This window comes from Zalophus californianus, chromosome 9 (assembly GCF_009762305.2).
Source record: "Zalophus californianus isolate mZalCal1 chromosome 9, mZalCal1.pri.v2, whole genome shotgun sequence".
In the NCBI taxonomy this organism is placed as follows: Eukaryota; Metazoa; Chordata; class Mammalia; order Carnivora; family Otariidae; genus Zalophus; species Zalophus californianus.
Window position 1 is genome coordinate 114,109,902 of NC_045603.1, and position 27,204 is coordinate 114,137,105.

The following is a 27,204-nucleotide window of genomic DNA, read 5'->3' on the forward strand; positions in this document are numbered from 1 at the left end:
CCTCGTCAACACTTGTTTCTTATGTTTTTGATTTTAACCATTCTGACCTGTGAGGTGTGCGGTGATAACTCTTTGCAGTTTTGATTTGCATTTCCCTGATGATGAGTGATGCTAAGCATCTTCTCATGTGTCTGCCACCTGGATGTCTTCTTCTTTGGAAAAATGTCTATTCATGTCCTCTGCCCACTTTTTAATTGGATTATTTGGTTTTTAAGTTGTAGGAGTGTATATATATATATATATATATATATACACACACACACACACACTCTAACCCTTTATTGAATATGTCATTTGCAAATATCTTCTCCCATTCAGTAGGTTGTTTTTTAGTTTTGCTGATTGTTTCCTTCACTGTGCAGAAGCTTATTTTTATGTAGTCCCTATAGTTTATTCTTGCTTTTGTTTCCCTTGCCTCAGGAGACATCTAGAAAAATGTTGCTATAGCTGATGTCAGAAATTATTGCCTGTGCTCTCTTCTACGGTTTTTATGGTTTCAGGTCACATATTTAGGTCTTCAATGCATTCTGAATTTTTTTGTGTATGGTGAAAGAAAGTGGTCCAGTTTCATTCTTTTGCATGTTGCTGTCCAGTTTTCCCAACACCATTTGTTGAAGAAACTTTTTGGCATTGCAAATTCTTTCCTACTTTGTCGAAGATTAACTGACCATATAGTTGTGGGTTTATTTCTGGGATTGCAACTCTGTTCTATTGATCTATGTGTCTATTTTTGTGCCAGTACCATACTGATTTTTTTGGGGGGGGTGGCAGAGGGAGAGTGTTCTTTTAGTAATTGGAATCCTGCTGTATGTACTCTATTTTAATGTGCTTGTGAGAGAGGTTCCCAGCCCAGCACACTCTTTTCATCCATTACATATTCCACAGAGTTGGTGTCACCATTTGGGTTGCTTCATTCTGCCACTATAATTATGCCCACTGTTGTGCACAAATTTGAGTACAGGGGCTGTAATTTGAGGGGGAGAGTATCAATTTGAGTCCCTGTTGATCTGAGGTGAAGGTGTGTTGACTTGGCGTTGAGCAGGCACCAGGCAGTGCACACTGACTCGGGCAGAAGGGCAGCTGGACTGTGGATTTGGGATAGGCTGATGGCACCGTGTGTGATGGGGTAGTGGCTGGTTTTACTCCTGGTTTAGTGGTCACGAATTCCTTTAACTTTTGTTTGTTTGGGAAACTCTATCCCATCTTCTGTTCTGAATGATAGCTTTGATAGAATATTCTTGGCTGCAGATTTTTTTCCTTTCAGCACTTTGAATATATCCTGTGCCACTTTCTTCTGGCCTATAAAGTTTCTGCTGAAAAATCCACTTAGCCTTATAGGGTTTCCTTTGTATGTAACTGCTTTCCTTTTCTCTTGTTGCTTTTAAAATTCTCTCTTTATCACTACTTTTTGCCATTTTATTTTCTGTGTGTCTTGGTGTGGACCTCTTTGGGTTGATTTTTTGGGGGTTTTCTGTGCCTCCTGGATCTAGATTTCCATTTCTTTCCCCAGATTTGGGAAGTTTTCAGTATTATTTCTTCAAATAAATTTTCTGCCCCCTTTTCTCTCTCTTCTCCTTCTGGGACCCCTATAACATGACTGTTATTATGCTTGATGGTGTCACTGAGTTCCCTAAGTCTATTCTCATTTTGCATAATTTTGTTTCTCTCACCTGCTCAGCTTGATTACTTTCCATTACACCATCCTCCAGGTCACTGAACATCATTCTGCTTCTTCTTGTTTACTATTTATTCCAGGTATGCTATTCTTTTTTTAAGATTTTTTTTTTTTTAGATTTTATTTATTTATTTGAGAGAGAGAGAAAATGAGAGACAGAGAGCATGAGAGGGAGGAGGGTCAGAGGGAGAAGCAGACTCCCTGCCGAGCAGGGAGCCTGGTGCAGGACTCAATCCCAGGACTCCAGGATCATGACCTGAACCGAAGGCATTGCTTAACCAACTGAGCCACCCAGGCGCCCCAGGTACTCTATTCATAATTTCATTTATTGAGTTCATCACCTCTGATTGGTTCTTTTTTATGTTTTCTATCACTTTGTTGAGGGTTTCACTGAGGTTCTCCATTCTTTTCTCAAGTCTAGTGAGTATCTTTATGACAATTACTTTAAATTCTCTATGAGGCATATTACTTATCTCCATTTGCTTGGGACTCTTGCCATGATTTTGTTCTGTTCTTTCATTTAGGACACATTTCTCTGTCTCCTCATTTTGTCTATTGCTGTGTCTGTTTCTATGTGTTAGGAAAGCCAGCTACGTCTCCTGTTTTTGAAAGTAGTGGCTTCATAAAGAATAGGTCCTATAGTACCCTGTGGTGCAATGTCTCCTTTTCACCAGAAAATGGTGCTTTGGGGTGTCCTACTGTTGTGACTGAGCTGTGTTTGCCTTCAGTCCAGTCGTCTGAAATGGCTCTCTTTGCCTGTTGTGGGCAGGGTCTGGTCCCTGTGTTAGTGGGCCAATCTGGGGCCACCTTGGGCTTGAGTTGAGTCAGACCAGGCATTTTCCAGAAAAGAAGTAGCACCAAACTGCAGAACATTTTCCCTATGCTGTCCCCTGAGAAGCTTTTATTGGTGGGCAGGGCCTGCAGTCAGACCAGTCGTCTGCCACCAGCCTGCTGCTAGGGCCACAGTCAGACTTGTGTGTGTGGTTTTCTTTCCCTCTCCCTGGGGCAGGACTCCTTTTGGAGTGGTACCAGCCCCTGTCTGGGGTGCTTGCACTCTGCCACGCTTCTGGTACTGCTTTGAAGGGATGTGACCAAGAGCATTTGTGTGTGTGGGTGGGGGAGGTCCACAATGTGCACAGGGGCTGGAGGGGCAGGGTTAGCAAGGTCTGTAGGCTGGTGGTCCCTGAGGGAGGGGCCCTGCAGCACCAGAACTGAAGCAGGACAGTCTAGAGGGGTGGATCCATGGAAGCACAGCTTGAAGGGGTCGAGGGGCAGGCAGCGATGCAAGCAAGTTAGGTGGCAAGTCTTGGCACTGGTTCCCACAAGTAGCCAGGTATCTAGGCCAGTGGGCAAGGGTTGGAAATGGCACCTGCCTGCTTCTTTGTTCCTAGAGTCTGTCCCTCCTGGACACACTCAGAGATGAGTAAACAACTCTCTCTCCCCTATGCCTCAGGCATTTTCAAACTGCTGGTTCTATCCTTTATCTCCGCAGGTGATTTATTCTGCTGTCTCTTTGAGGGAAAGGACTCAGCTTCCTCTCATCCACCCAGCTCTCTGAGAGCCAAGCTGCTGATTTTTAAAATTCCAGGTTTTAAGTCCTGCTGGTTTTAAGAACTCATGAAATTCAAAATTTGGCCCCTTTGGTTTTCAAAGCCAAATGTTATAGGGATTTGTCTTCCCTGTGTGGGTTCCCCTGGTGTGAGGGTCTCCTTCTCTCACTTCTCCAGGCCCTGGCTGGCTCCCTCCTTCCTGAGGAAGGCCCTGTGAGTCCACTTGGCACCAAACTCTGTCTCCATCCTTCCTACCTTCTTTGATGTGCCTCTTGTCTATGTTTAGCTGGGTGGTCTGTTTTGCCACTCTTCCGGTCATCTTCTGGGTTATTTATGCTAATGTGAGTATTATGTAGGCGTACCCAGGAGACAGGTGAGCCCAGGGTCCTCCTACTCCACCAACTTGCCAGCAGTCTCTGTGCTAGTGCCATACTGTTTTGATTACTAGAGCTTTGTAGTATATTTTGAAATCTGAGACTGTGATACCGTCAGTTTTATTCTTTTTCAAGATTGCTTTGGCTATTCGGGGGGGCTTTTGTGGTTCCAAATTTTAGGATTATTTGTTCTAGTTCTGTGAAAAATGTTGTTGGTATTTTGATAGAGATTGCATTAAATCTGTAATTGTTTGGGGTATTATGGACATTTTAGCACTATTCATTCTTCCCATGAACATGGAATATCTTTCCATTTGTTTGTGTCATCTTCAATTTCTTTCATCAATGTCTTACAGTTTTCAGAGTACACACAGAGTACAGTACAGTTTTCACCTCCTTGTTTAAATTTATTCCTAGGTATTTTTGTTGTTTTTGGTGCAATTGTAAATGGGACTGTTTTCTTAATTTCTCTTTCTGCTACTTCATTATTAGTGTAGAGAAATGCAATGGATTTCTATATATTGATTTTGTATCTTGTGACCTTACTGAATTCATTTATCAGTTCTAGTAGTTTATTGGTAGACTGTTTAGGGTTTTCTATATATAGTATGATGTCATCTGGAAATAGTGAAAGTTTTCCTTCTTTCTTACCAATTTGGATGCCTTTTCTTTCTTTTTCCTTGTCTGATTTGTGTGGTTAGGATTTATATTTATCTGACTGCTGTGGCTAAAGTGGTGAGAGTGGACATTCTTGTCTTGTTCCTGACCCTAGGGGAACTCTCTCAACTTTTCACCACTGAGTATGATGTTAGCTGTGAGTTTTTCATAAGATGGCCTTTATTATGTTGAGGTATGTTGCCTCTAAGCCTACTTTGTTGAGGATTTTTATCATAAATGGATGTTGCATTTTGTCAAGTGCTTTTTCTGCACCTCTTGAAATGATCAAATGGTTTTATCCTTTCTCTTGTTGATATAATGTATCACTTTGATTGATTGCAAATATTGAACCACCCTTGCATCCCAGGAATAAATCCGACTTGCTTGTGGTGAGTGATTTTTTTTTTTTTTTACTATATTGTTGGATTCTGTTTGCTAGTATTTTGTACAGGATTCTTGCATCTATGTTCATCAGAGATATTGGCCTATAGTTCTCTTTTTTTATAGTGTCTTTATCATAAGTTTTGGTATCAGGGTGATGCTAGCCTCATGGAATGAATTTGGAAGTTTTCCTTCCTCTTCTACTTTTTGGAATAAAAACTGGAATTTCATACCCACTAATTAACAATTCCCCCATTTTCACCTCTCTCATCCCCTGGAAACTACCATTCTATTCTTTGCCTCAATGAGTTTGACTATTTTAGATGCCTCACAGAAGTGGAATTGTGCAGTATTTGTCCTTCTGTGAATGGCTTATTTCACTTAGCATAATGTCTTCAAGGTTCATCCATGTTGTCACTTATTCTAGGATTTCCATCTTTTTTAAGGCTGAATAATATTCCTTTGTATGCATGTACCACATTTTCAAAAATTCATTATTCCACTGATGGACATTTAGGTTGTTCCCACATCTTGGCTACTGTGAATAATGCTTCAGTGAGCATGGTTGTGCAGTTATCTCTTCAAGATTCTGATTTCAATTCCTTTGGATAAATACCCAGAAATAGAATTGCTAAATCCTATGGTAGTTCTATTTTCAATTTTATAAGGAACCTCCACATTCCTTTCCACAACGACTGCACTATTTTGCATCCTCACCAGCAATGTCAAGTGTTCGATTTCTCCACATTCTCCACATCCACAACACTTGTTGTCTCTTTTGGGTTGATTTTTTTTTTTTTTTTTTTTTTTTTTCTGTAACAGCCATCCTAACATGTGTGAGGTGGTATCACATCGTGGTTATGATTTGCATTTCCCTATGGCAAATGATATTAAGTGGACATGTGGAATGTAAGAAGACAATAGAACATCAGTGTGATATTCAGTAGGTAGTTGGATGTATGAGTCTGAAGCCTAGCGAAAGATCTGGGATGGGTATCCGGATTCCTGAATCCATGAAACATAGGTGCTAGTCAAAACATGAGAATGGATGACATCATCCATGGAGAGGATATAAGAGGAGAGGAATGATGTACTAAGACAGAATCTCAGGTTACACCAACTTTTATGAGATACACGGAGAAGCCAGATGTGTGAAGAGAATTAGAAGAGAGTGGTATCATAGAAGCCAAGAAAGTAGAAAATATCAAGAAGAAAACAGTGACCAATGATGTCAAATACAGCAGAGAACACAAAAAGGGTCAGGACAATGTCCATTGGTGGTCATTGGTAATCTTAATGAAAACATTTTCAGGTAAGCAGTAAAGGGAGAAGTCAAACTGAAGTGCACTGGGAGGTGAGACAATGAAAATAGTAAATCTATATTACTTACTTGCAAGGTCTCAGTGAGAATGATAGTCAAATGGCTGGGCCATACCACAAGAAAGCTTAATGTCAAGAGAGGAATTTTTTAGAGTGGGAGACTTGGACATACTTATAGACTGATGGCAGTAAGGATGTAGAGAGGCTATAAAAGGAGAAAGGAGTGACCTATGGAGCAAAGTCCTGGGAGATGTGGGAAAATAAAGGATCAAGGACTGTGAATTGTGCAAGACTGTTGAATCACAGATCTGTACTTCTAACACAAATAACGCAACATATTTTAAGAAAAAAGAAAAAGAAGAAGATAACAGGAGAGGAAGAATGAAGGGGAGTAAGTCAGAGGGGGAGACGAACCATGAGAGATGATGGACTCTGAAAAACAAACTGAGGGTTCTAGAGGGGAGGAGGGTAGGGGGATGGGTTAGCCTGGTGATGGGTATTAAGGAGGGCACATTCTGCATGGAGCACTGGGTATTATGAACAAACAATGAATCATGGAACACTGCATCAAAAACTAATGATGTAATGTATGGTGATTAACATAACAATAAAAAATTAAAAAAAAAAAAGGATCAAGGACACAGTGGGTGAGGTAGCCTTCCAGAGAAGTTACCTCCTCATCTCAGAGTGAAGAGAAAGACCATGTTGATAAGAGTGTCCAAATGGCCTTAATTTTCTTCATAATTCAGGAGGCAATGTTCTCTGCTAAGAGTGAGTTCTCATCAGTTTAGTGGCTTTTAAAAAATGCTTATCTTTGCTGACTGGCACAGAATATCATTTACATATTGTATCCCTTAGAATTCCTTCAGTCTTAAGTGTCAAGATACCTGGGCCAAACTGGCTTTAGTAAAAAGGTAATCCACTTTTGTATCTGGATAGCCCACGGTAGAACTGGCTTGAAGTCATACTTGATGTCTGGACTCCAGCAACATTATCAAGACCTGGTTCTCTCTGCCTTGAGGCACAGGGCTTGGCCCAGCTCACTGGGCTTTCTTCCATGTGTTGGCTTCATTCTCAGACAGGTTCTCCATTTGGGATTATAAGCCAGCTGTACAGGAAACTGACTCCAAGACAGCTGGAAGAACAGGAGTCTTCTGGGAGCTTCTGGTAAATTCCTGACATTTACTCTAATTGGACAAGCATAGGTCTTGTTTTCTGCCCTTGATCTGGGGTATGTGAGATTAGCGAAGGGAGTGGTTCTCCATTATAGTAGCATCAGAATTACCTGGAGAGCCTGTCAGAACAGATTTCTGGGCTCTGTGTCAGAACGTCTGATTCAGTAAGTCTGGGGGAGGGTCTGGGAATTTGCATTTCTAACACGCGCCCAGGTGAGGCTGATGCTGCCAGTCCTGGGACTGCACTGTGATCTACATACAGGCAATTGGGGTACAGCTCCCCAAGAAGAGCAATTTCTTGCTATACCCATTCTCTGCTCTTCAGCGCCTGTCTCTGATTATATACTTGGCTTGTCCTGTAAAATGAAGCTAGGGAAACATCGCTTCTTCCACATAGAATGAAAGACCTGCTTAGGCAGTTAGAAATAAGATGGTGAGAAATGCCAAAGCACAAAGCAGAGTGGCAAGGACTCAAAAGACATGACAGCACCTTTCTTCACAGTTGGAGTTTTTGAAGAATTCTTCCAGGCTGCTTGCCTGCAGTGCAATGAAAGAAAGATTTTTTTGGTTATCTTCCTGATGTATGGGTTTCTGCTCTTTAAGTCAACTGAAAAATTCTGTGTAGACAGTGAATTTTGACACTCTTACAAATGATATCCTCTGTTCTTGTCATCTGATATTTCACCCAGTCCTCTACTTTCATCAAGTTAATTAAACAGTCTCTTAAATAAAATATACTGGTTGGGAGGATGTCTTCTAAAGCTGATTTCTTATTAACGTATACTTTCAAGCCTTCTCAAACACACACACACACACACACACACACACACACACACACACACCCCACAGGTGAATTAGTACAAATTTAATTCCAGATTTCTTACTCATATTTGAATAGATTTTCTGCCATCCTAATAATAATTTCTAATCTCTAATCTCCAAGTTAAGGGAAGCTAAGGTCATCTCTAAGTAGGGTCATCTTTAGTGGGTGATGAATGGACTATAAGCCAGCCATCTAGTACAATGGTGGCCAGAGTCCCTTCTGTAGGAACAAAGTCATTTTCTGACTAAGGTGTGGTTCTCCAGTCAGGCATGCATTACAAGCAGTAAAACGAAGAGACGGCTGGGCACTCACTGATAACCATTCCATGCACAAGACCTATTAGACCGAATTTGACTATTAGATCTACAGATAAGGACAAATCTGGGCACAGAATCTGAGGTTTGATTTTTATTATTGTGATTGTGGAGATCCACACCTGGAAGATATACCTGTGGACACCTGGAAGATACACCTGCCCCAGATTTTTAAATCAAAAGCAAGTGCCTGGAACTTTGTAGTTCTCAGTTAGTTTTCTGATTGGCTCCTTCAGCCCTTGATCTGGGATCCTGGCCCAATCACTAATCTTGCTAATTTGTTACTCTCACTTTGGCCAAATATCTGAGGTCTCTTTTCCATGCTCTGCTAGTGGACCTTCATCACTGCCACCTCAGTCCACCTGAACAGATGTTACTAACATTTTATTTTAAAGAGCAGGGTCTGGATTTTGTCTATTGGGCTTTTTATAACATACCCCCAGTGGGTTTTCTGTTCCATATATTCATCACTTCTCTCTTTTGTCCCTTGCCAAATTAGAGTCTGCTTAATAGAGAGTCCTGAATAATAATATGGCACATAATACAAACATGTAATCTAGATATGGGGAGTTGGAGAAAGTTTTTTGGAGGAAGGTAAGCTAAGCCAACACCTGAAAACAATCAGAAGAGTTAGCCAGAGGAGAGGGACAGCTGCTCTAAAGTTCAGGAATGAGAAGAGTGAAGAAGCACAGTGTGACTAAATCACAGATTTTGAAGGTTGAGGCTCAAGATGAAAGTGAGGAGATAATAAGCAAGTCATATCATGCTGGGCTTCATAAACTCTGCTAATGATTTTAATATCTTAAAAGCAATGGGGAAAATAATGCTAATGAGAGATGATGGTGGCCTAAATTAGGGCGGTGACCATTTTGGAGTTAGAGTCAACAGATGGTGTTGTTGTTGTTGGGTACAGGTGGTAAAAGAGAGAGCAGCTATTATTAGCAAAGGTGCCTGGAGGACATGAATTCCAGTGTTAATATGTTAAGCCTGAGGCTTCTGTGTAGGGACCAGGTGACAGTTGCATATATGGATCATATATGGATCTGAAGCTTGGGAGGAAGAACCAAGCCCGAGACGTAGATCTGGGAGGCATCACCATGCAAGTGGGAATCCAAGGACAGAGTCACCCAGAGAGTATGTAGAATGACAAGAATGGTAAGCCTGGGATGGAATTTTGAGTTACATTTAAGGGACAGGCAGAAGAGAAGGAATTGCAAAGGAGACCCAGGATGAGAGCAGCAATGAAAGGAGAACCAGGAGAGTACAATGTCACTCACGCCCCTGAAGTGAATCCTTGAAGGAGGGAGTGGACAGTAGTACCAAATGCTGGCAAAAGGTCAAGTCACATTAGGCTGTGAAACCATCCATTGCTCTGGCAACAAGAAGCTTGTTGGTGACCTTGAGTAATTTGAATGAGGTGCTGGGCACAAATGTAAGGTTGTAGAGGGGTAAGAAGTGAGTACAAGGTGAGAGAGTGGAAGACGGAAGTATAAAATATCTTAAAAAGTATAAACATCTCCAAAAGTTAAGCTTTGAAGTAGAGGAGAACGACAGAAGGGTAACTATCAGGGAAAATGGGGACAAAGGAAAGGTTTATCTTAAGAAAAGAAAGTAGCATTTAAAATTTGTAGCGATCCTTTTAAGCCGGAAGTTAACTCTAGTAACTACTGAAATCAGAAATTTTCTGCATCTCTTAACAGATAGGTGTTAACACAGCTAATAAGAACTAGCACTGACTAAACACTCACTGAGTCCGAAAGCATATGGTAAGTGGTTTGCATGCATTAATTACTGAATTCTCCCAGTGGTCTTACTAAGGTCAGTACACCTACTAGTTGCATTTTAAATGAACCTGCAGATCACAGAGTTTAAGTAATCTACCCAAGGCACAAAACTACGAATTAGCAAAATAGTATCCAAACCCAGAATTTGTGGCCCCCAAATTCACAATTTTAGTGTTACACTGAATCAGTACTACAAGAAACTATTTTCCCAATTTTTCCAGAAAAACACTGCAAAAAGAGGATAAAGAAAACAAGTTTTTCTGAAATTTTCTAAATAATGGCTAAATAAAATAAGAACTAAAATATATTTCATCATTTTATCTTAAAGTTTAGTTCATGTTTGAGGATTTAGATAAAAAATAATTTGGATGAGTTAGAAAATGTTAATTATGGAAAAGTAATTTTTTTATTTAATTAAAATGTAGGCTTTACAGTTCATTCCTGTGGTAATTCCTGTTGCCTGGTTACCATTAGGCAGACATAACTAACTACACAAGAATTATCACAACTGTACTAAAAATAATGAGCATTTCTTATCTCCCTGTTGTACTGTTAAATACTGAATTATAAAATAGAGCAAATAAAGTTATATGCCTAAAAAAATAAAATTTGTAGTTGAAGATACAGGAAAAAGGGGGAGCTATCCAATAAAGAGGGACCTTGATAAGATGAAAGATGATGGAACCATTGGTTCTTAGAGAAGATTTCTCTGATAATTTGAACAAATCCATGAAGGAAGTGAGGAAGTGAACCATGTGGACACTGAGGGCAAAGTGTGCAAAACAAAGAAAACAGCAAGTACAAAGGCCCTGCGGTAGAAGCATGCTTCACGGCTAAACGGACAGCAAGAAGACCAGCAAGCAGGAGCAGTGTGAGCAAGGGGAGGGTGGCTGGAGATGAGATCAGAGAGGTAGTGGTAAGTATATTTTAGAACACCTCTTAGACCATGGAAAGGGCTTTGGATTAGCTCTGAGTGAGATGGGAAGCCACTAGAAAGTTTAGCAGAGCAGTGCTGGGTTTGATTTGGGATTAAGGACATCTCTCCTATGATGACAGGAAGAGGAAGGAGAGTTCCTAAGTTAGAGCAAGGAGGCTGCATTTAATTCCCATTCGATTTCTTCTGAGCTAGGAAGGGAGGTCAACTACTGAGAGAGACTTGTGAAGTGTGAGAGATGGAACAGAGCAAATAGTGTCAAAATAACACTGAAGTGAAGCATTTCTTGAGTGGTAGAGGTAAGGACTTCCAAAATCCACAGTGAGATAATGGCAAAAATGGTCAGAATCAACTTCATTAGAACGTTTCATATTAACCAAAGAATTGTAATCGCTTGAGTGTTTATTAAAGGAAAACAGCTGAATGTAGGTAAAAATAGTAAGCTTCAGGATTTACCCCATTCCTATCACCCTCGCCCCAGCTCCACAGTAACTCAAATCGACAGCTGCACCATCCCAGTGAAAACCAGCAGCCCAGCAGCCACAGGAGAGGGCACAGGATGGGAGTGGAGCTCTCCTAAAGCCCAATTCACAGATGACTGTCACTTTTTGACCTGCCTGATAGCTCCTGGATAAACTCTATTCTTGATCTTGTCTTTATTTAGCTTGATTCAGGGCTTACTCCATGTGAACAGCCCTACCACCAGGGCGTTTGTAGAATACAATCAATGGCAGTTATTTAACATAGCAGCTGCCTACGGCAGCAATACCACTGGGGGCTAATAAGAGGTTCCAAAAACTTCAAAAGGAAAAACTGGGAAATGAGATGTTCATAGGGGACACTGAAAAGCTCTGATGTTGGAATTCTAGAAGGACATATTCATGTGTAAGGCTGTGCACATGCTCAGGAAAGACCTGAGGTGACTTAACCTCTCACCTCTGGTCTGACCTTGAGGCTCTGCACAAGCAGGAAGTGAAGAGTAAGGCATAGTTAAAACCTCATGCTACAGCACGGGTAACATACCCCGACACACAGAGCCCTTGGGGAAAGGATAGACTTAGCAGTTCAAGATATTTAAGGAACTCTCTGTTCAATCATTTGCTGCACATTAAAATAACTGAACAGAGACTTCATATGCTATGTGCAAGAAAAAATACAGATTTTTATAGAATTAGTCGAGGAAAGTCACTAAAGTAAGTAGCAACAATAATAATAAACAGCAACAACAAACCCTGTGGGGGGCTGTGGGGAATCTGATTTCTAGACTTTCTACATTTTGTCATTTTAAATGTCCAGTTTTCAACAATAAAAAATTACAATATAAAAATATGCCCCTCCCTCCCACACACAGGGAAAAGGCAATCAGTAGAAACTGTCTCTGACAAAGCCCAGAAATTGGACTTAACAGGCAAAAATTTTAAATATAAACTATCATAAATATGTTCAGAGAACTAAAGAAAACTACATCTAAAGAACTAAGGAATAATATCTCACCAAATAGAGAAGACAACTAAAGAGAAAGAAATTATAAAATTATAAAAAAAGAACAAAATGGAAATTTGCAGAGTACCAAAAAGTACAACAGCTGAAGTGAAAAATTCACAAGAAGATGTCAACAACACACTTGAGCTGACAGAAGAAGGAATCAGCAAACTGGAAAGTCAGTTGAGATTATCCAGTCTGAGGAACAGATAGAAAAAAGAAAAAATAAACAGAGCTTCAGAGTCCTGCAAAATAGAATCAGGCATACAAACATGTGTACAAAGGGGGACTCAGAAGGAATGGGAAAAGAGAAAGGGACAGAAAGCCAAGAAGCTCAATAAACTCTTAAGTAGGATTAACTCAGAGATCCACATCTGGACATATCATAGTCAGACTGTAAAAAGACAAAAAAGAAGATCCTTATCAGCGAAGTAGAAAGATCCTGAGCTCACCTCTTCCCACACACACACCAAGGCTGCAACTATATACAAAGCACTTCTCTCTAAGAACAACCTGAAGACAGCAGAATGCTTTTTCCACAGTTAAAAGATACAAAGAAAAAGACTCAATGAGAAGGGTAGGAAGGGCAGAGACATGGTTTGGTTGAGACCCACATCACCAGCATGACAATCCACAAGTGGGATCTTTTCAAGCCCCACAATGAACACCACCTGCCCTGGGGACCTTCACTGGCAAGACCAGCCCTGAGAATGTTTGGCTTTGAAAATCAGTGGGGCTTAACTCTGGGAGAGCTGGAGAATTAAAGAAAACTGAGACTCTACTCTTAAAGGGCCCAACCACAAACTCCCTTGTTTTGAGACTCAGTATGAAGACAGCAGTTTGAAAAGTGCTATGGATCTATTGACTAATTTTACAGCATGTACCGAAGGGGCAGAAATCTGTAGAAACGTTCTCCAGGATTAGAAACACTGGCAGGTGCCATTTTTCTTGACTTCATTCTGCCTAGTTGGCCCAATGCTGGCAGGTACTAGTCCTGATACCTTGCTAGCACTGCTCACCCTGCCCTGGAATTCCCCAGTAGATCTGCCAAACTCAACCTGCCCACTCCTGTAGGTACCCTCCCAAAGTGGCTCCTAACCTGACACACTCAGTGGGCGGCCTCAGCTGGGACCAGCAGCCTCTGAAACCGGCTCTCATCCTGCCACACACAACAGATAGCCTCAACTAGACATGTGCCTCTCCAAAATGGCTCTTGCCCTGGAGGAGGGTGGGGGAGCCAGTCCTGCACACCCCCATTATGCCTGTAACAGTCATGGGTGAGCATCACAGCCAGGCAGGCTGGGGGGCAGCCCCACACACTAGCATACCTGCAACAGTAGAGGCCCATCCACAGCAGGAGGGCACATATGGCCTATCCATAGGGACAGAGGATATCCCTGGAGGGCCTTGTTTTAGTGGCTAGAGAAGATTGTGTTTCTGGGCACCATAGGGTGACTTCCACATAAGGCCACTCACTCAAGACCGGGAGATATAGCTGGCGTACTTCACACATAGAAGCAAACGCATAGAATCAGCCAAATGAGGAGACAGAGGAATGTGTTCCAAATGAAAGAACAGACAAAACCTAAGAAAAAGAATGAAATGAAACAGATAAGCAATAAAGCTGACAAAGAGTTCAAAGTAATAGAGATGCTCACCAAAGTCAGGAGAAGAAGAGATAAACACAGTGAGAACTTCAACAAAGAGATAAAAAAATATAAAAAGAACCAATCAGAGCTAAAGAATACAGTAACTGAAATGAAAAATACACTACAGGGAATCAAAAGCAGATTAGAAAATGCAGAAGAATGGATCTGCAATCTGGAAGACAGGGTAATGGAAATCAGACAAGCTGAAAGATGAAAGAAAAAAAAATTTAAAAATGAGGATAGTTGGGGGCACCTGGGTGTCTCAGTTGGTCCTGATCTCATGTTCATGGAGTTGAGCCCCACATCAGGCTCTGCACTCAGCAGGGAGTCTGCTTCTCTCCTTCTTCCTCTGTCCCTCCCCTGCTCACGTTCTCTCTCTCTCAAAAATAAATAAATAAATCTTTTTTTTTTTACAAATGAGGATAGTTTAAGGGAACTCTAGAACAACATCAAGCAGGCTATCATTCCCATTATAGGAGTCCCAGAAGAAGAGAGAAAGAGGCAGAAAACTTATTTGAAGAAATAATAGCTGATAATCTCCTTAACCTAGGAAAGGAAATAGATATCCAAGTCCAGGAAGAACAGAGAGTCCCAAACAAGATGAAAACAAAGAGGTCCACACCAAGGCACAAATAACTAAAATGTTAAAAATTAAAGAGAGAATGTCAGAAGCAGCAGTATAAGGCAACATCTGTAAGGTTTTCAGCTGATTTTCAGCAGATAGTTTGTAGGACTGAAGGAACTGGCATGATATATTCAAAGTGCTGAAAGCAAAAAAACCTACAACCAAGAATATTCTTCTTGGCAAGATTATCATTCAGAATTCAAGGAGAGATAAAATGAGTTTTCCCAACAAAATAAAAGGTAAAGGAGTTCATCATCACTAAACTCAACTTTCTAGAAATGTTAAAGGGACTTCTTTAGTGGAAAAAAAAAGGCCAGGGGGTGGAGAAAGATGGCGGAGGAGTAGGAGACCTAGATTTCGTCTGGTCTCAGGAATTCAGCTGAATAGGGATCAAACCGTTCTGAACACCTACAAACTCAACAGGAGATCAAAGAGGAGAGTAGCAACAACTATCTGAACAGAGAAGCGACCACTTACTGGAAGGTAGGACGTGCGGAGAAGTGAATCCGAGGCGATATTCGGGAGGATAGACGGCGGGGGAGGGGCCTCCGCCAGCCGCTTCTGGCAAGTGCTAGAGCCGTGGAGCACAAAATCGGACCTTTTAGAAGTCGGCTCCGCTGAGGGACATCGCTCCAGTGGCTAAGCGGGGGTGGAACCCTCGCGGGACAGTGGGGTCTCAGGACCCTCGGGGTCACAGAAAGACCGGGGGAGCCTGAGTGCACCAGAGCTCCCAGGTATCGGAGCGGGGAAGCCGGCTGCAGAGACGGAGCCGAGGCGCGGGCTCTCAGCTCGGGGTTGCCATAAACTGTGATCCGCGGCCCAGTCGGGCCACTGCTCCTGCAGCAGGGACCCAACAGGTGGCAGATCCGGGGAGACTCCCCTTCCTTCCCGGGGAGGAGCGGCGCGGGAATGCACCGCAGGGATCTGCTGGGTTTGGAGACTCCACACGGGGTTGGGTGCCAGAGATACAAACGCTCGGTCACAGGCCGGGTGAGCACGGAGAGCGGCCGGAGACCAGGGACAAGGGAGTGACTGCTTTTCTCTGGGGGCACACTGAGGAGTGGGGCCCCGATTTCTCAGCTCCTCCGGGTGGAGATTGGGAGGCCACCATTTTTGCCCTGGTCCTCCAAGGCTGTACGGAGAGCTTGCAGGGAACAAAAGCTCCTGAGATCAAACCCGAGCAGCTTGCTTAGCCCGGACCGACAAGGGCGGGGCAATTCAGCCTCCGGCAAAGACATTTGGGAACCACGGCAACAGGCCCCTCCCCAGAAGATCAGCACGAACAGCCAGCAAGCCAAGACCAAGTTTACCGATCAAGGAGAACGGGAGAACTCCAGCGCTAGGGGAATACTGCACATAGAATTCATGGCTTTTTTTACCATGATTCATTAGTTCATCAAAGTTAATTTTTGTTAACTGTTTTTTTTTTCTTTTTCTTTTTCCCTTTTTCAACCAACATCTTATCAATCTCTTTTTTTAAAAAAAAAACATTTATTTTTCATTTTTAGAGTCATATTTTATCCTTTCATAGTAGTTACCCTTATTTTTGGCATATATATATAAGTTGTTCTCTCTTTAAAATTTTGAGATAGAGTTTCTTCTAACAGATAAAAATATACCCTAAATCACTAGTGTATGGTTCTGTTCTAGTCTCCTGCCTGATCACATTCTCTCCCTTTTTTTTCTTTTCTTTTTTTTTTAAATCTTCTTTTTCAAACAACTTCTTATCTTATCAAGTCCTTTTATAAAATCTTTTATAATTTTCATCTTTACAGTCATCTTCTATCCCTTCATTGTATCAACCCTTATTTTGTACATATATGTCTTTCTTCCTTTAAAATTTTAGGAGGCACTTTTTTCTAACAGACCAAAATACGCCCAAAATCTAGTGTGTGGCACTGATCTATGCACTAGCCTGATATTTGATCACATTCTGCTTTTTTTGTATTGTTCTGTTTTTGTTTTTATCTTTTTTTTTCTTTTTTTCTTTTTTCTCTTTCTTTTTTCTTTCTTTCCCTTTCTTTTCCCCTGGTTTCAGGTCTTTTCTGATTTGTATACAGTATATTTGCTGGGGACGTTGTAAACCTGTTAGCATTTTGTTCTCTCATTCATCTATTCTCCTCTGGACAAAATGACAAGACGAAAAAAATCACCTCAGCAAAAAGAACAAGAGGTAGTACCATCAGCCAGGGACCTACTCAATACGGACATTAGTACGATGTCGGACCTAGAGTTCAGAATCATGACTTTAAAGAGACTAGCTGGGCTTGAAAAAAGCGTGGAAGTTATTAGAGAAACCCTTTCTGGAGAAATAAAAGAACTAAAATCTAACCAAGTCGAAATCAAAAAGGCTATTGATGAGGTGCAATCAAAAATGGGGGCACTAACTGCTAGGATAAATGAGGCAGAAGAGAGAATCAGTGATATAGAAGACCAAATGATGGAAAATAAAGAGGCTGAGAAAAAGAGGGAGAAACAACCACAGGATCACGAGGGCAGAATTCGAGAGATAAGGGATTCGATAAGACGAAACAACATTAGAATAATTGGGATCCCAGAAGAAGAAGAAAGAGAGAGAGGGGCAGAAGGTATATTGGAGCAAATAATAGCAGAGAACTTCCCTAATGTGAGGAAGGAAACAGGCATCAAAATCCAGGAGGCACAGAGAACCCTTCTCAAAATCAATAAAAATAGGTCAACACCCCGACATCTAATAGTAAAACTTACGAGTCTCAGAGACAAAGAGAAAATCCTGAAAGCAGCTCGGGAGAAGAGATATGTAACCTACAATGGTAAAAATATTAGATTGGCAACAGACCTATCCACAGAGACCTGGCAGGCCAGAAAGGACTGGCAAGATATCTTCAGAGCGCTAAACGAGAAAAATATGCAGCCAAGAATACTATATCCAGCTAGGCTGTCATTGAAAATAGAAGGAGAGATAAAAAGCTTCAAGAACAAACAAAAACTAAAGGAATTTGCAAACACGAAACCAGTCCTCCAAGAAATATTGAAAGGGGTCCTCTAAGCAAAGAGAGAGCCAAAAAGCAGCAAAGATCAGAAAGGAACACAGACAACATACAGTAACAGTCACCTTACAGACAATACAATGGCACTAAATTCATACCTTTCAATAGTTACCCTGAATGTAAATGGGCTCAATGCCCCAATCAAAAGACACAGGCTATTAGATTGGATTAAAAAACAAGACCCATCCATATGCTGTTTGCAAGAGACTCATTTTAGACCCAAAGACACCCCCAGATTGAAAGTGAGGGGGTGGAAAACCATTTACCATGCTAATGGACATCAAAAGAAAGCGGGGGTGGCAATCCTTCTATCAGACAAACTAGATTTTAAAACAAAGACTGTAATAAGAGATGAGGAAGGACACTATATCCTACTTAAAGGGTCTATCCAACAAGAAGATCTAACAATTGTAAATATCTATGCCCCGAACATGGGAGCAGCCAATTATATAAGGCAATTAATAACAAAAGCAAAGAAACACATTGACAACAATACAATAATAGTGGGGGACTTTAACACCCCCCCGACTGAAATGGACAGATCATCTAAGCAAAAGATCAACAAGGAAATAAAGACTTTAAATGACACACTGGACCAAATGGACTTCACAGACATATTCAGAACATTCCATCCCAAAGCAACGGAATACACATTCTTCTCTAGTGCCCATGGAACATTCGCCAGAATTGATCACATCCTAGGTCACAAATCAGGTCTCAACCGGTACCAAAAGATTGGGATCATTCCCTGCATATTTTCAGACCACAATGCCTTGAAAATAGAACTCAATCACAAGAGGAAAGTCGAAAAGAACTCAAATACATGGAGGCTAAAGAGCATCCTACTAAAGAATGAATGGGTCAACCAGGAAATTAAAGAAGAATTTAAAAAATTCATGGAAACCAATGAAAATGAAAACACAACTGTCCAAAATCTTTGGGATACAGCAAAGGCAGTCCTGAGAGGAAAGTATATAGCAATATAAGCCTTTCTCAAGAAACAAGAAAGGTCTCAAATACACAATCTAACCCTACACCTAAAGGAGCTGGAGAAAGAACAGCAAATAAAGCCTAAACCCAGCAGGGGAAGAGAAATAATAAAGATCAGAGCAGAAATCAAAGAAATAGAAACCAAAAGAACAGTAGAACAGATCAACGAAACTAGGAGCTGGTTCATTGAAAGAATTAACAAGATTGATAAACCCCTGGCCAGACTTATCAAAAAGAAAAGAGAAATGACCCAAATCAACAAAATCATGAATGAAAGAGGAGAGATCACAACCAACACCAAAGAAATACAAACAATTCTAAGAACATATTATGAGCAACTCTATGCCAGCAAATTAGATAACCTGGAAGAAATAGGTGCATTCCTAGAGATGTATCAACTACCAAAACTGAACCAGGAAGAAACAGAAAACCTGAACAGACCTATAACCACTAAGGAAATTGAAGCAGTCATCAAAAATCTCCCAAGAAACAAAAGCCCAGGGCCATATGGCTTCCCAGGGGAATTCTATCAGACATTTCAAGAAGAATTAATACCTATTCTCCTGAAACTGTTCCAAAAAATAGAAATGGAAGGAAACCTTCCAAATTCATTTTATGAGGCCACCATTACCTTGATCCCAAAACCAGACAAAGATCCCATCAAAAAGGAGAATTACAGACCAATATCCTTGATGAAATTGGATGCAAAAATTCTCACCAAAATACTAGCCAATAGGATCCAACAGTACATTAAAAGGATTATTCACCACGACCAAGTGGGATTCATCCCTGGGCTGCAAGGCTGGTTCAACATCCGCAAATCAATCAACGTGATACAATACATTAACAAAAGAAAGAACAAGAATCATATGATCTTCTCAATAGATGCAGAAAAAGCATTTGACAAAGTACAGCATCCTTTCTTGATCAAAACTCTTCAGAGTATAGGGATAGAGGGTACATACCTCAATATCATAAAAGCCATCTACGAAAAACCTACAGCGAATATCATTCTCAGTGGGGAAAAGCTGAGAGCTTTTCCCCTAAGGTCAGGAACGCGGCAGGGATGTGCACTCTCACCACTGCTATTCAACATAGTATTAGAAGTCCTAGCCACAGCAATCAGACAACAAAAAGAAATCAAAGGCATCCAAATCGGCAAAGAGGAAGTCAAACTCTCACTCTTTGCAGATGATATGATACTTTATGTGGGAAACCCAAAAGACTCCACCCCAAAACTGCTAGAACTCCTACAGGAATTCAGTCAAGTAGCAGGCTATAAAATCAATGCACAGAAATCAGTGGCATTCCTATACACCAACAACAAGACAGAAGAGAGACAAATCAAGGAGTCGATCCCATTCACAATTGCACCCAAAACCATAGGATACCTAGGAATAAATTTAACCAAAGAGGCAAAGGATCTGTACTCAGAAAACTATAAAATACTCAGGAAAGAAATTGAAGAAGACACAAAGAAATGGAAAAACGTTCCATGCTCATGGATTGGGAGAACCAACATTGTGAAGATGTCAATGCTACCTAGAGCAATCTACACATTCAATGCAATCCCCATCAAAATACCATCCACTTTTTTCAAAGAAATGGAACAAATAATCCTAAAATTTGTATGGAACCAGAAGAGACCCCGAATAGCCAGAGGAATCTTGAAAAAGAAAAGCAAAGCTGGCGGCATCACAATTCCGGACTTCCAGCTCTATTACAAAGCTGTCATCATCAAGACAGTATGGTACTGGCACAAAAACAGACACATAGATCAATGGAACGGAATCGAGAGCCCAGAAATGGACCCTCAACTCTATGGTCAACTTATCTTTGACAAAGCAGGAAAGAATGTCCAGTGGAAAAAAGACAGTCTCTTCAACAAATGGTGTTGGGAAAATTGGACAGCCACATGCAGAAGAATGAAACTGGACCATTTCCTTACACCACACACAAAAATAGACTCCAAATGGTTGAAAGACCTAAACGTGAGACAGGAGTCCATCCAAATCCTAAAGGAGAACACAGGTAGCAACCTCTTCGACCTCAGCCGCAGCAACTTCTTCCTAGAAACATCACCAAAGGCACAGGAAGCCAGGGCAAAAATGAACTATTGGGATTTCATCAAGATAAAAAGCTTTTGCGCAGCAAAAGAAACAGTCCACAAAACCAAAAGACAACCGACAGAATGGGAGAAAATATTTGCAAATGACATATCAGATAAAGGGCTAGTATCCAAAATCTCTAAAGAACTTATCAAACTCAACACCCAAAGAACAAATAATCCAATCAAGAAATGGGCAGAAGACATGAACAGACATTTTTCCAAAGAAGACATCCAAATGGCCAACAGGCACATGAAAAAGTGCTCCACATCGCTCGGCATCAGGGAAATCCAAATCAAAACCTCGATGAGATACCACCTCACACCCGTCAGAATGGCTAAAATTAACAAGTCAGGGAATGACAGATGTTGGCGGGGATGTGGAGAAAGGGGAACCCTCCTTTGGTGGGTTTGTTTGTTGGTGGGAATGCAAGCTGGTGCAACCCCTCTGGAAAACAGTATGGAGGTTCCTCAAACAGTTGAAATTAGAGCTACCATTCGATCCAGCAATTGCACTACTGGGTATTTACCCCAAAGATACAAATGTAGGGACCCGAAGGGGTACGTGCACCCCAATGTTTATAGCAGCAATGTCCACCATAGCCAAACTGTGGAAAGAGCCAAGATGTCCATCGACAGATGAATGGATAAAGAAGCTGTGGTATATATACACAATGGAATATTATGCAGCCATCAAAAGGAATGAGATCTTGCCATTTGCAACGATGTGGATGGAACTGGAGGGTGTTATGCTGAGTCAAATAAGTCAATCAGAGAAAGACATGTATCATATGACCTCACTGATATGAGGAATTCTTAATCTCAGGAACAAACTGAGGGTTGCTGGAGTGGTGGGGGGTGGGAGGGAGGGGGTGGCTGGGTGATAGGCATTGGGGAGGGTATGTGCTACGGTGAGCGCTGTGAATTGTGTAAGACTGTTGAATCACAGATCTGTACTTCTGAAACAAATAACGCAACATATTTTAAAAAAGAAAAAGAAGAAGATAGCAGGAGGGGAAGAATGAAGGGGAGTGAGTCAGAGGGGGAGATGAACGAGGAGAGATGATGGACTCTGAAAAACAAACTGAGGTTTCTAGAGGGGAGGAGGGTAGGGGGATGGGTTAGCCTGGTGATGGGTATTGAGGAGGGCACATTCTGCATGGAGCACTGGGTGTTATGCACAAACAATGAATCATGGAACACTACACCAAAACAAATTATGTAATATATGGTGATTAACATAACAATAAAAAAAATTTAAAAAAAAGTTTGAACACAGTCTAAAAGCACCAAATTTGACTCTACCTTCCATGTTTTGTGTATATGATGTCATAACTTACATGTTTTTATTTTGTGTATCCCTTGATGAGTTTCTTTATAATTGATTGTACTGCTTTTGTCTTTTAACCTTCATACTAGCTTTAAACATGACCTTACTGTATGTTTGCTTTACCAGTGTAATTTTTTCCTTTCATAGTTTTCTTCTAGTTATGGCCTTTTTTTTCCCACTTAGAGAAGTCCCTATAACAATTCTGGTAAGGCTAGTTTAGTGGTCACATTTAACTTGTTTGCCTAGGAAATTTATCTTTCCTTTGATTCTGAATGATAATCTTACCAGGTAGAGTATTCTTGATTGTAGGTTTTTTTCCTTTAACTCCCTCTGGTCTGCAGACTTTCTGCAGAATTAGTTGGATAGCCTTATGGGATTTCCCTTGTACATAACTGCTTGCTTTTCTCTTACTGCTTTTATGATTCCTTCTTTAGTTATTGCCATTTTAATTATTATGTGTCTTGGTGTAGACTCCTTGGGTTCATCTTGTGTAGGATTCTCTGTGCACCCTGGACCTGGATACCTATATTCTTCCCCAGATTAGACAAATTTTCAGCTATTATTTCTTATTTTTTTTTAAGATTTTATTTATTTGTTTGACAGAGAAAGAAATAGCAAGAGAGGGGACACAAGCTGGGGAAGTGGGAGAGAGAGAAGCAGGCTTCCTGCTGAGCAGGGAGCCCGATGTGGGGCTCGATCCCGGGACTCTGGGATCATGACCTGAGCAGAAGGCAGACGCTTAACGACTGAGCCACCCAGGCGCCCCCATTTTATTTTTTAAAGATTTTATTTATTTATTTGACAGTGAGAGACCCAGCAAGAGAGGGAACACAAGCAGGGGGAGTGGGAGAAGGAGAAGCAGGCTTCCTGCTGAGCAGGGAGCCCAGTGCGGGGCTGGATCCTAGGATTCTGGGATCATGACCTGAGCCAAAGGCAGATGCTTAATGACTGAGCCACCCAGGCGCCCCAGCTATTATTCCTTCAAATACATTTTCTGCCCTTCTCTCTCTACTCCTCTGGGACCCTTATGCTTGATATTGTCCTAGAGATCCCATTTTTTTTAAATTCTTTTTTTCTTTTTAACTGTTTAGCTTGGATAATTTCCATTACCTGTCTCCCAGATTGATCCACTCTTCTGCATCTTTTAATCTGCTGTTGATTCCCTGTAGTGTATTTTTATTTCAGTTGTTATATCCTTCAGCTGTGCTAGGTTTTTTGTTTGTTTGTTTGTTTGGGAGGGGGCTGTATTTTATATCTCTTTGCTGAGGTTCTCACTGAGTTCATCCACTCTTCTGTCAATCTGATATCATTACGACCATGACTTTGAAGTCTTTATCAGGTAGATTACTTATCTCCATTTCATTTAGCTCTTTTTCTGAGGTTTTTTCCTTGTGCTTTCATTTGGAACATATTCCTTTGTCTCCTCATTTTGTTTCACTCTCTATTTATTTCTGTCTATTAGGTAGGTCCGCTATGTCTCCTCCAATAATGGCCTTATGTAGAAGGCATCCTGTGGTGCCCAGGAGAGCAGTCACTCTGGTCACCAGAACCGGGTGCTCCCTAGGTGTTCTCCCTGTTGGCTGCATGTGCCCTCTGCCTGAGGCTGTGCCACAGCTGCTGCAGGGATGCTAGTGGGCGGGGCTCGCCCTCAGCCTCACCATCAGCTGTGACCAGCCATGATGACTGTAGGCGCCCTGGTGGCAGGGCTTGTGGGTTCCACAGGGGAACCCCAGAGTAGGGCAAGTGGTGTTAGCAAGGGAGATAGAGAGTATCAGAGCTGGCTCTCACAGGCTTCCTGCTTCCTGCCAGCTAGGCTGAAGGAGCACAAGAAAAATGGCATCTGCTCCCAGAGAAAGATCCCCAGCCCCTCTGGCACATGTCTAAAATTTATTCAGTACGTTTCTTTTTATGTATAATCCAGGTGCTTTTCAAACTGCTGCCTCTATGCTGGGTCTGGGAGTAAGTATTGGAACACACTGGCCCTTTAAGAGTGAAGACTCAGTTTCCTATAGCCCTGCCATCTCCTACAGTGAATCCCTGCTGATTTTCAGTCAGATATTATGGAGCAGGTCCCCAGGGCTGGAACTACCCACTGGGGCTTGATCCCCTTGCCCCTCCACACCTGTGATATCCCTCCCGGTTGTGGGTGCCCTAATTGGGGTTTGGCTCCAACCACATCTCAGCCCCTCCTACTCTTCTTGATGTGACCTTCTCTTTATACCATTAGCTGTGGAAGATCAGTGTTCAGGTTGTTTTCAGAGTGAGTTGCATTACAATATAGTTGTTGCTTTATTTTGTCTGCTTGTGGGAGGAGGTGAGTATTGCTTGTGGGAGGGAGTGTGTGTATACATACACACACACACACACACACACACACACACACACACACACGCACACCACTAGGAAGTGGGACTGCTATGACAAAGAGAATGTGCACTTAAAAAAATTTTTAGACATACTACACATGACTTTCTAAAGATTCTATCAGTTTATAACCTACCAATATATACCCATGTCCTTGACAACACTGGATATTATCAATCTTTATTTTGCTCATCTGATGAGAATATTATTTAATCTGCTGATACCTTATGATCAGTGAGACTGAACATATTTGCTTACTTCTGTTAACCGTTTGCTTTTCTCTTCTGTATGATTGCTGTTTGTCTAATTTACCCATTTTCATAATTTTTTCTGGCTCATTTTCCTAATAATTTGTAGATATTTTTGAATGTTATGAATTTTAATGTCTTTTTTAAACATTTGATCCAGAAATAACTTTTAAAATATAAATATGAGCTAGTATAAATTAGAATCAAAATGTTTTCATAATAGATACTGTTCTTGGGGCAAAGATATGCATTGTATAATTGTTCTCAACAGTGAACCTTGTGATAGTTCCCTCTATCAATTCTTTGCTATTCTTCTCAAGTTTTATTCCATGAGTATGATAGTGCTCTTTATGACTACTTTTAGAATTGATCCTTTTTCCTTTCCTGTTTCTAGTCATTATTTGAATTGAGTGCTTTACTTGCAATCTGTGGCTATTCAAATTGAAGCAAAAGAGCCTACCAGTGAGTAGTAATTTCATATTTTATTGTTAAGAAATTCAAATATAATTACTTCCTCAATCTTTTTTTAAAAAGTGTTGGAGATCCATGTACTAATAGTCATAATTAGGGAACTATTTCTAGTCAGATTTCTAATGCCTTACTAGAGCAATACTTATTTTCAGAGACTCTAATTTTTTTTTAATTTCAAGTGTTTAACATGTAATCAGTTTTCATCAGATAATTCCATCTCCGTCATTTATCTAGAGCAGTTATATTTACATTTAACAATTATTTTTGGAGGGAGATTTTAGCATTGTTGGAATCTGAGAGTTTTACTAATCTATATATTTTACTATTTCAGAAAATGTCTCATTTCAAATAACTACTGTAATCTCTATTTCTTATAAAATTCATGCTTGACTTTCTCAATCAATTCTTTTGGGCTGTGAGTTTTTTGTAAAGTTACTGAGAAAGCCATTTTGTGATCATTATAAAACATTGACTATGGCTATTGCTGATTTTTTTATAGGTCTTTCTTCATAATGTGAGAGGAATTGGTTGACTGCATAAATTGAAGTAAACTAAAAAATTACAAACATTTTTTATTATCCCATAGGAATGCTTTCCTTAGGGGTAGAATACATACCGTACTAAATGATTTAACATCAAAGATTTTTTTTTAACTGCTTTGATTGCACAGCATTGATATTGCATTTTATTGTATATTGCTTTTAACCCAGGAACATTCAGGACTTCACAAACTCAAGTTATATAAGCATTTAGAGGAGGAATATGTAAATTGTCTTAAAGATCAAGTCTAAACTTTGAGAAGTAAAATTGGTTAAGCCTCAGAGTTAAGAATCAGCATGAGTTAGAAATTATATTTCTCAGAATTTTCCCAAAGAACTTGCTAATAAACATGCCAGACAAACATAAATTCATCTGATTCAGGATTGGTCCAAAAGTTAAAGGGATGACAACAAAGCCTTAGCAATTTTGTATTTCACTGAATATCTGATTAAATCAGTTTAAGCATTCTTTGGCATTTAAATAATATTGAGTATTCATTCTAATTATTTCCGCAACATATAACTTAAGGTGACAACAGTTTATATTTTTTAAAACTCATATTTATTCAGTCATTCAAAATGAATTAAATAAGACAGGTGGTGAGAGGAGATGATAATGAATTGTCATTCACAAATCTTTATGTAAATGGCCTGCAAGAATAAATGGCTACACATAATTGGCTTTCTCAAGGTACTGATTGATAAGAACTATAAACCTGGAACCTCCTCAGTAAAGTAAAATCGTATTTAGCTGGTATGTTATAAGTGATACTACTTTTTCCTACTAAACTGCTGTAATCAGGTTATTTGGAACCTGAGCCCCGTCAAAGTTACCTACCTAAATTATCAGTCATCAGCCATGGCCAGAAGAGACCAAGTTCAAAATGGAAGCCAACACAGCAAACAGAAGAATTCAGGAGTATTTGTGTAGGAATCAGGTTAAGTCAAGAGTAGGAATTATACCAGCATACCAAGGTTAGAGGGAACTCCATGGGTAAACTTTTCTCCCAGCATCCTAGAGGACCAGAGATATACTAGCATTGAAAGAAGAGAGCAAGAGGGCCTTACCTTATAGTCTACCACTAAGTGAAATCTCTAGCTTCCCCATGGAGTCTTGTTTTAAAATATGTCCTATTCTTAGTAAAACTGGAAAATTAACTTCTGTAACTGACCCTGAATTTTATAACAAATGCATAAGTCACATTAAGTTTTGTGTGTGGAACACATAGCTATTTATGTATCATGAAGGCAATCATAGTTTTCGTTTTAAAAATCTCTTTATCATCTATGCTAAATATTTATAATAGAGGCAACTTCTAGTACTACTTACAATTCAAATATTGCATGATTCGCGTATTACTTGGCAGTCTATTCAAGTCTATA

The 27,204-nt window shown here is 40.5% G+C and overlaps 2 long non-coding RNA genes across 4 annotated transcripts in view; one reads left to right on the forward strand and one right to left on the reverse strand.

Moving 5' to 3' along the window:
* The window catches only part of LOC113921861, an 80,771-nt gene that overhangs the window by 19,080 nt on the left and 34,487 nt on the right, over positions 1-27,204 (reverse strand). The gene's annotated exons all lie outside the window — the stretch shown is intronic.
* On the forward strand, positions 6,620-25,864 carry LOC113921862. The gene is made up of 3 exons (XR_003519848.1): positions 6,620-6,728; positions 25,206-25,273; positions 25,782-25,864. It is a non-coding gene; the product is annotated as an uncharacterized LOC113921862 (long non-coding RNA).